This window comes from Rattus norvegicus, chromosome 2, assembly GCF_021556685.1.
Source record: "Rattus norvegicus strain SHRSP/BbbUtx chromosome 2, alternate assembly SHRSP_T2T, whole genome shotgun sequence".
Classification (NCBI taxonomy): Eukaryota; Metazoa; Chordata; class Mammalia; order Rodentia; family Muridae; genus Rattus; species Rattus norvegicus.
The window spans coordinates 224,555,669-224,565,033 of NC_141535.1; positions in this window are offsets into that span (position 1 = coordinate 224,555,669).

The window sequence follows — 9,365 nt, forward strand, 5'->3', positions numbered from 1 at the left end:
AAAGTTTTTAGTAATTTTGCTTTCATTCTCATTTGATACTGATTTCTTAAGTTTTACTCGCCAATTTTTCAAAGATCCACTTGTTGTTGAAGAGTGTGTGGTTAAGTCTCTGTGTAATTGTATGGTCCCTGTGGTTTGCTTGTTACTGATTTCTACTTTTATTTCCTTTTGTCCTTATAAGATACCATAGATTATTGTCATTCTTTTATACTTTTACACTTATTAGGCCTGATCCATGGCTTGAATGCAATCTGTTTTAAAGAATGTTCCATGGGCTGCTAAGAGGAAAGGGCATTTTGTATCTTTGGCAAAGTATTACATATATATATATATATATATATATATATATATATATATATATATATATGATCAGTTAATCTTGTTTGATACAAGGTATAGTTTACCTGTTAGTTTTCCTTGATATTCTGTTCAGATTATCTACCTACTGATGATATTGGAATATTACAATCATGAGCTATTATTGTATAAGGGCCTGTCAGACCTTTATTTTTGTTGTTTAATTAAATTAGGAATATGTGTGTGTGTGTGTGTGTGTGTGCGTGTTCATGCATGTGTGTGTGTGTGTGTGTGTGTGTGTGTGCACGTGTAAGTAGAGTTTTAAGGGAAGGCGAGAAATAGAAAACTATGTTAAATGGAATAATACAAGAAGATGGAGACTTGAGAACATCGTTGAAGGAAGAGACAGGAGCAAGAGGTGATTTTAAAAGAGATAAATTTAAAACTTGCTTCATTAGAAAGAAATCATTTCTCACCATTGACAGAGTTAAAACATACTGTCAAGATCACATAAGAAGGGGAATAGAAAACAAGACACAAAGTATTTAAAAAACCCAGCAATACTGAAAATATAGAGAGAAAAAGAGCAAATATAGAAACCAAGGAGAAAAGCAAACAAGTAAACAGAAAAACCTCATGTCTCAATAATAATAATAAAATGCATAAACACAGTTAAGGAAGTAGAATATATGTGCCTGTAAAATGACAGTGGTCCTGACTAGGAGCAGAAGACCTGCGAAGGTGAAGCCAGACAAAATCAAAGCACGAGTAGGATAGGGGATCATGGATTCATCATGAGTTGAGATATGGGAAACCGATAGCTTCCAAGAGAGGGAGAGTCACTTTTCCTCAGGTGTCTGGCTGTTGGGAGGCTACCCCTGCTCCAGTACAAAATACAATTCAAGGTATAGGCATAGGCCAGATATTTCTGAGTAAAACCCCAGTAATGCAGGTAGCCCCCAAAATGTCAAATCAGATTTCAAGAAAATAAAAGCCTTCTGCACAGAAAAGAAAATCATCAACATAATGAACAGAGTTGGAGAAAATCTTCATCAGCTACATCTCAGACAAGAGTTAATGTAGGAATATACAAAGAACTGCACAAACTTCTGTCAACCAATGGATAGGCCAATGGATTAAGCAGATGTTTCTCAGAAGAAGAAATACCAACAAGTGAATTAAATGTGTTAAGGCTCTTTAGCCCTCAGTAAAGAATACAGATTCAAATCACTCTGAGATTCTATCTTACCCAGTGTAGCATAGCTACCATTAGGGACACAAATGACAAGAGCTTCAGTAGAGTGACGTGAAACCCTTATTCAGTTTAGGCAAGAGGACAAAATGGTAGGGTCACATGGAAATCAATATGAAGGGTTCTCAAAACCTACAAAAAGAACCACCATATGACCCAGCTATAGCATTTCTGGTCACCCACCGCAAGGACACTTTATCCACCACAGAGACACTTGTATAGCAATGTTTCCTGGTATTCTATTCTCAATTGCAAAGAATCAGCCTAGATCAGTCATAATTTCATGACTGGATAATGAAAATATGGTACACATAAACAATATGGTTTTATTCTGCTGTAAATAAAAATGAAATTAGTAGTAAGATGAATGAAAATATTTAAAAAAAAAACCCACATTCAGCATAGTCATTTGGGATCAGAAAGACAAATACAAAATGCTTTCTCTTACATGAAGATCATAGCAATTACTTTTCATGTATGTATATTTATGTACGAATGAGTGGAAGTAGAGATCAGGAAAATAGAAAGGAGCTCCTCAAAGGAAAAGGAAGTTTTAAGAAAAGAGGGTGAGGAAGGTAACAGGACACATGTGATAGCAAAGTGGAAGGAGAAATAGGGAAACTAGAGGGGTGCAAATTGGGAGAACAGGGAGATGGGAGAGAGAAGCAGGTATGTATGAAACTATGTATGTATGTATACCTGTACAGAAGGATACAGATGTCATGAGGAAACCTGCTACTTTGTATGGTGACTGGCTGAGAGGTAGCTCAATGGTTAAGAACACATGGTCTTGCAGAAGACCCGGATTCAGTTCCCAGCAACCACATGGTGGTTTACAACCATCCATCATTTTAGTTCCAAGGGATCTGACACTCTCTTTTGATCCGTGTGGGCACTTGGCATTCATGTGGTGCACATACATACATATATGTAGATAAAAAACACTTGTTCACACAAAATAGAATAAATAACATCTTTAAAGTTTAAAATATATATTTAAAATAAATGAAAAACCTAATGAAGGAAGCCTTTTCCAAAATATAAGCTAGTCAAGAGATAACTGATGGGTAGTTATAAACTTATGACCAGCCTACAATCCAGCTTTAGGTACTGATGAGACATGATTACATCAGTGGATAGGTAAGAAGTGTAGAGAAATCCCATTCTTCAAAGAGCAATGGCCGGGAGCCGTTTTGAAGGGCAATCTTGATAACTGAGCTACCCCCAGCCTGAAAACATGGGACAGTCATAGGTCAGGGAGCATCAGTGTGGTTTCTCACAGCCCTAGGGTTAGAGAAGGCTCAGAGAGACAATTGAGGAAAGAAAGGGAGCAACGGAAGGTAACAGAGGACTTGCATAAGGCAAGTCAGCCCTTGCAATACCTAGGAGTAGATCATTTCAACTAAGAGTGATCTTGCAATTTGACAGCTCTGAATCTGACATCAGCTAGAGTAATCAAGCCCTGGAAACACCCAGTTGTCATTCATGGCCGTAGAACGTGAGGTGTCAGAGGACTAACCACAGTTGTATTCCTTGGGCAGAGGATTGACTTCAGGAGACTGTGAAAGCGCAAAAGTCCTTTCGTCTGCACCAGTTTCAGTGTTGTGCTTGCTGTGGTGCCAGGTCAGATCAATCAAACCCCTGAAGTGAGATCTCAGTACCGTACTATAACTAGCTTACGTCTGCACGCCCTGCAGTATTGAGACCCTGTGTATTCTGGTCCTGGATGCCTTACCTACAGTTAAGCTGTTCTCATGGCTCCCTGGCACTCCCCAGCTGTCTGTTTCTACTCTGTTTCCATGAAGTTGCTCCTACTCCTACACTAAAACCAAAAACAAAAGTATAAAGTCGTAAACATCTCACAGATCTTTCTATCTTCTAAATAAACTTCTTGGTTTTTCACAATGTTGTTTCTCCATGCAAGGTTTCTCTAAATGTGTGCAGCATGAACGTGTGCATGTGTGTGTGTGCACATGTGCCTGTGAGTCCATGTGTGTGCACGTGTGCATACTTGTGTGTGTGTATGTGTGTGTATGTGTGTGCGTGTGCGCGTGAGCGCACACGTGTGTGCTGTATTCCAGGTTTGGTTTTCACTACTTCATTCTCTTCTTTCTGTTTAATTTCTGCAGGTGGTATGAGCTCCTTGATTGTCTCACGTGTGAGCATGTGTGTAGGTTTTGAAGATACCTAGCTATCCTAGTACGTATCAATTTAGTAGTTTACATGGATGGTCTCCGTACTGGCTGATTGACAAAGACAGCAGGTGGGATCTGGCACGTAGGCGGTGGGAGGTGAGCGTGACTTTCCAAAAGCTCTTATTTAACATCCCCCCGAAGAAATCAGAAGATACGACGGGCAAAATTAAGGTCATAATTGACCTTTCAAACGAAATTGAGTTGGAAGTAAGACCGAAATACGTTAGATTTTAAAAGTCAATTCACATAGAAGGTGCACTTTTGATTCGCATACACAGGAAAATGAAGTTCCTGGGACTGCTGTTTGGATGTGCTAAGTTTAGCGCCTTACCCATGGTGGCCAGGATAACAGCTGGGGGTATTTCACAATGTGCAATTCCCTTCTTTTCCTGCTAGCGTTCCCAAACTTGGCTTAGAATTCTTGTTTGAGTGAACATCTTACATTAGTTTTCAGAGCCCTAAATCATTCCGTGGGGACATCTTGATATTTAAGCATACGAATCCCATTTAAAACAGAATCGACAATTACTCACCAAAATTTATTTTACTTTGAAGTATTTCATTAAGTTATTATTGTTTGGATAATCACATCTAAATCATAACATGACACTGATTTTTTTTAATGTTGTAATCTGAATATTTCTTTATTTAAAGAATGTGCTAAGTCACTCCTTCCAACATCTGGGGCTGAATTTTCTTTGTATAATAGACCTCACTACTTTTCCAACGATACCTCTTTCTTTCTTCTCGAACTGTATATGCAGTTCATGAATTGGGTTTCTATCTCAAATATAGTATAGGTATAAAGCACCATAAAAGGTCCATATCGTCACAGTTCATATATGTGCCTTAAGTGAGTGACCGCATCAGTGAAACTATAATTTCAGAAGCCCTAGCAAAGATATTGGGGGTTGTATAGGAGAAGAAGGAAAATTTTAAACCATGAGTTTGCAGAACGGTAGTTAAAAAATACCTCTGTTCTTAAATGCACATGATTAAGTTAATTCCTTAAAAATTAAAGCTTCCAGGTTGAGGATTTAGCTCAGTGGTAGAGCGCTTGCCTAGCAAGCGCAAGGCCCTGGGTTCGGTCCCCAGCTCCGAAAAAAAAGAAAAAAAAATTAAAGCTTCAAGCACGACTTCTGTGACATTGACACTAATATTAATTTAGAATCCAGTTTATTTTCCTGACCCGTGTGTTGGTGAGGTGGCTTGAATACGAACGCCCCACCCCACCCCACTCGGTTTGTTTATCTGAATGCTTAGTGACCAGGGAGTGGCCCTATCTGAGTAGATCTTAGGAGGTGTGGCTTTGTTAGAGGACGCGTGTTGCGGGAGTGGACTTCAGTTTCAAAAAGCCGGCAGAAGATGCGCACTCCTCTTTTCTGCTGTCCGCCTGCCTACTGGCCGCCATGCTTTCCACGTGTCCTGTGATAATGGACTGGATCTCTGAAGCCGTGAGAAAGCCCCCAATTACATGCTCTCTTTTAGAAGAGTTACCAGTTCTTCTTCACACCATTAGAACCCTGACCAAGACAAGTAGATATTCTACAGAGAGCCATATCAAAACTGTGTCAATGTAAACGTGATATTTCTCCGTTGTATTTCTGAACCACCTCCTCCTGGACTTGATACTAGAACCCACTTAGGCATTCAACACCAGCATAGACTAATCTTAATTTCTTTTATCCCCGTGTAGGTTATCTTCTCAAGATCAACAAAGCTTGAGTTTCTTCTATTCACACACATCTTCCTAAATAGAGTTTTAAAGGTTTCTTTCTTATTCAGTCCACTCTTCCAAGCCACCAATTTCATTAAAAATAATACATATGTTGGGGAGATGACTCACCTGGTAAAGTACCCGACACATAGATATGAAGAACTGGCTTTCATCTCCAACACCTACATAGAAGCTGGACATGATGGCATTGTCTGTAACCCCGTCACTGACAAGCAGAGACAGGCAGATCATGGACGCTCATCTGCCAGTGAGTCTAGCTAAATCTATGAGGTGCATTTGAGAGATGTTGCCACAAAAATAAGGTGAAAATTCAGAGTAGTGGTTCTCAACCTGTGGATTACGATTCCATTGAGGGTCAAATGACCCTTTCATATGTGTTGCCATTGAAAAGCAGAGATACTTTCATTATGATTCATAATAGTAACAGACTTACAGTTATGAAATAACAATGGAAATTTTATGGTTGAGGCTCACCAGCACATGGGGAACTGTAAAGAGTGACAGCATCAGGAAGGCTGGACTACTGGCTTTGAGGAAGACACCAAGGACCTATGTCAGGTCTTCACATGACATGTCCCCCAACACATTCGCATATGCACCTGTATGTATACACAAATCTGTAGGCTGCATATATACATGGATATATATGTACATAGATGAAGAAAGATGTAAGTGCTGCATTTTTTCCCACTTAAATATCTCAGGTAGCATCTCTCATTCTGACTTACAATTCTTTCTCTTTTTTGATTTGAAAATGCTTTTGTCAAACATAAGCCTGTTACTTTTAGTGTATTGTATAGTGTGGGTTCAGGTATTTTATTGATTTTCTTCTCTGCTCATCAAAGAATTGGTCAATAGTTTGTTTTTCTGTTATTTTCTTATCTGGTTTTGGTCTCAGAAAAAAAATGTAGATTTTATTGAAAGAATTCAGAAGCATTCCTCTCCTTTTCCTTTTTATTTCATAGGTGGTTTGAGGAACATAGGTGTTAGTTCTTTAATGGTCTCATAGAATTCAGCTATGAAATCATCTGGTCCACAGCTTTACTTTAGAGACGTTTTATTTCTAATTTAATCTCATTGCTTATTATGATCTGTTTAGGGTTTTACATATCCTTTTGATTCCATTTTAGTTGGTCATATGGGTGTATGTATGTATGCATGAATGTATACATAGGTATATATGTGTGTATGCATATATGTGCACATATGTATATATGTATTGATGCATTTCTTCAAATTTTCTAATGTGTTCAAACTGTTTTAAAATCATTTTTATTTATCTCTGGATTTTGGTGGTGTCTATTGTAATATCCTCTTTCTCTAATTCTAATATCCCACAATTTTATTAATTCATGTCTCCTTTCAAGGAGTTTGTCAATTTTATTTATTTTTCTAAATAATCATTTTAAAGTTTTTCTTTAATTACTCAATAGAATCTACACTTCTCTCCACTTTATATTATAATATGACAGTTCTGGGCTTCTTCTGATTTGACAATTATACCACACTCTTGGTCTTTGCTGTAGTCCAGAGCAGTTATTTCCTGTTTGCCAGAGAAACACTTTCTCGATTTCTTTTGCTAATTCTTAGCAATGTTCTCACTCTCTGCTTCAACACTGAGATTGCTGGTTAGAATTCTTCAGCTTCACCAGGTTAAATATTTCATGTGTAAGTTCTCAGACTATTCATCTGTGTAATTCTGGGTTAAAATTGCTCATTCAGTTAATATTTTACTTGTGGATTATAAACCTTATTAGGATGGGATATATGCTGTGTATTTACATACATACATACATACATACATACATTCATACACACACATACCTATGTACATGCATACACACATACATATGTTCATACATAATACATATGTACATACATATGTACATGCATACATGTATACATACATACATACGTACATACATACATACACATTTCAATCCTGATTCTTTTATATGGCTGCCATTCCCTTCATTCTTTTCATGGAACAATCATGACTCATCTTCTCCTCATTCTCACATGTTTCTTAATGTGGGGAACAGACTATGTGACTGATACTTCTGAAGTAAAAAATTACAGTTTCCAGCTCCCTCTCTTGTCCTCCTCATTGAGTGTGCAGATTATGGAAATGGAAGGACTGTATTCTGCTCTGAGTCTCTATGTCAAAGCTTGCAAAGACAAGCCGTATGTGAGGAGCTCTTTGGTGCCTAGGTCTGTTGGCCTGCAGGGCACTGTCTACTGAGATCTGGGTTGATGAGTTGGAAACCCATTTTTCCATATCTGTTTGCCAATCTTATTTGTCGGATTTTCAGTACTAAAGACCACATTGCTAAACACTATTCATCACATTTCCTCTTTTACTTGTCTCTGGTTTAGGAACAGAAGCAGCAGAGGCTACGTGCTGGCTCCCAGTGAACATTGTCACTCAAGCATTACTGCATTCTACTGCTTCTGAACCCTGCGTTTAGGGAATAAATACTTACCAAATATCTACTGTGCCCGGAAGTCTCTAGGTAGAATAAGTAATCTGATTTTTAAGATTGAACCATTAGGGGTTCTATTTCTTCTATTTTGTTTGGGTGGGCTGGAATTTGAGGTCATATTGTTCTCGGCGTGTTTCAAAGATGTAAAATTCAGTTTAAAAAGTGTTTCCTGAGGGTCCTTCATCCATCACCCTGGTTTCTGTGCTGTTTATTTTCCTAAGATGCTCCTTACTTCTTCTCGGTAAGTAGGATGCATTGTTCTTTAGGCAACTAAATGTTTTTAACATTGTGCCTCTGTGTTTGATTAACGCAATTTTCCTTGCAGAATATTTATAACTACACTTAAGCCATAGCAGTTTCTATGGTAACATCATAACTTTCTAACATCAGACTCCAATGCAATCAACTAAAATGACTATCACGCTCCAATTCCTGTTTGTTTCACCTGCAGAATTCTTCTGGTCTATTGTACACACATGGATTTTCCACATCTGAATTGATTTGGGAACTATAAGTCATTTCAGACATTCGTGTTTGGAGTTAAGATGCTGGCCAAATTGATTATATTATATAGAGAGCATTATATGACGTTGATCTAGTTTTTACAAAGTTAGGGCCAGTTTTACATGGGCCGGCAAAATATGGAATCTCGCTATTGTCAAAATATTATAAAAGTAAATCTCACTCATTAATCTAATTTGATATATATTTAACATACCACAAAATTTTGATTTCATTGTTTTTCTTTATGCCACAATTGTAAATGACTATTCTGAACATACACATCTATATGATAATTGGTATTATCTTTTACATGTTCCCCAGAGGTGGAAAATGGTGAAATTCTTATGTTTGGATACAGATAAGATATTTCTTTGATTCAATCTATTCATTTGAGCCTGTAAACTCTGGAAAGGACTTACATTTCCTTATTCAGATAAAGAGTACTTTAACTAATGCTTCTTTTTTATCTATTGATTCAGTAAGAAACACAAAGACATGTGTGACAGAATCTAAAACATGTATGAAAGTAGTTGAGTTATATCCCAATGCAGAAAATGAAAGGCCAGAAGGGGAGAGGACTTTATATGTGTTAGCATTATCTCAGATGCTCCATGTATAGACTCAGAAAAGTTCAATTGTTTGGAGAATGTGCAGAGCTATAAACCAGAGAAAATATTTTATACTAATTTACCATGGAAGATACAATATCCTTCATGTCAACATATATAGAAGCATTCCTTTTGTAGTATGCCTGTCCCACTCCCCCTGCATATACTAATGTTGGCAACAGTGTTAGATTAGTCTCAGGTGGAGATGTTCTGGGTAACGAACATGGAGGTTATTAGATTCTTTGCTGGAATAGATCCTGGTGTGCTTTGAGTGGATTCCTTTGGCAC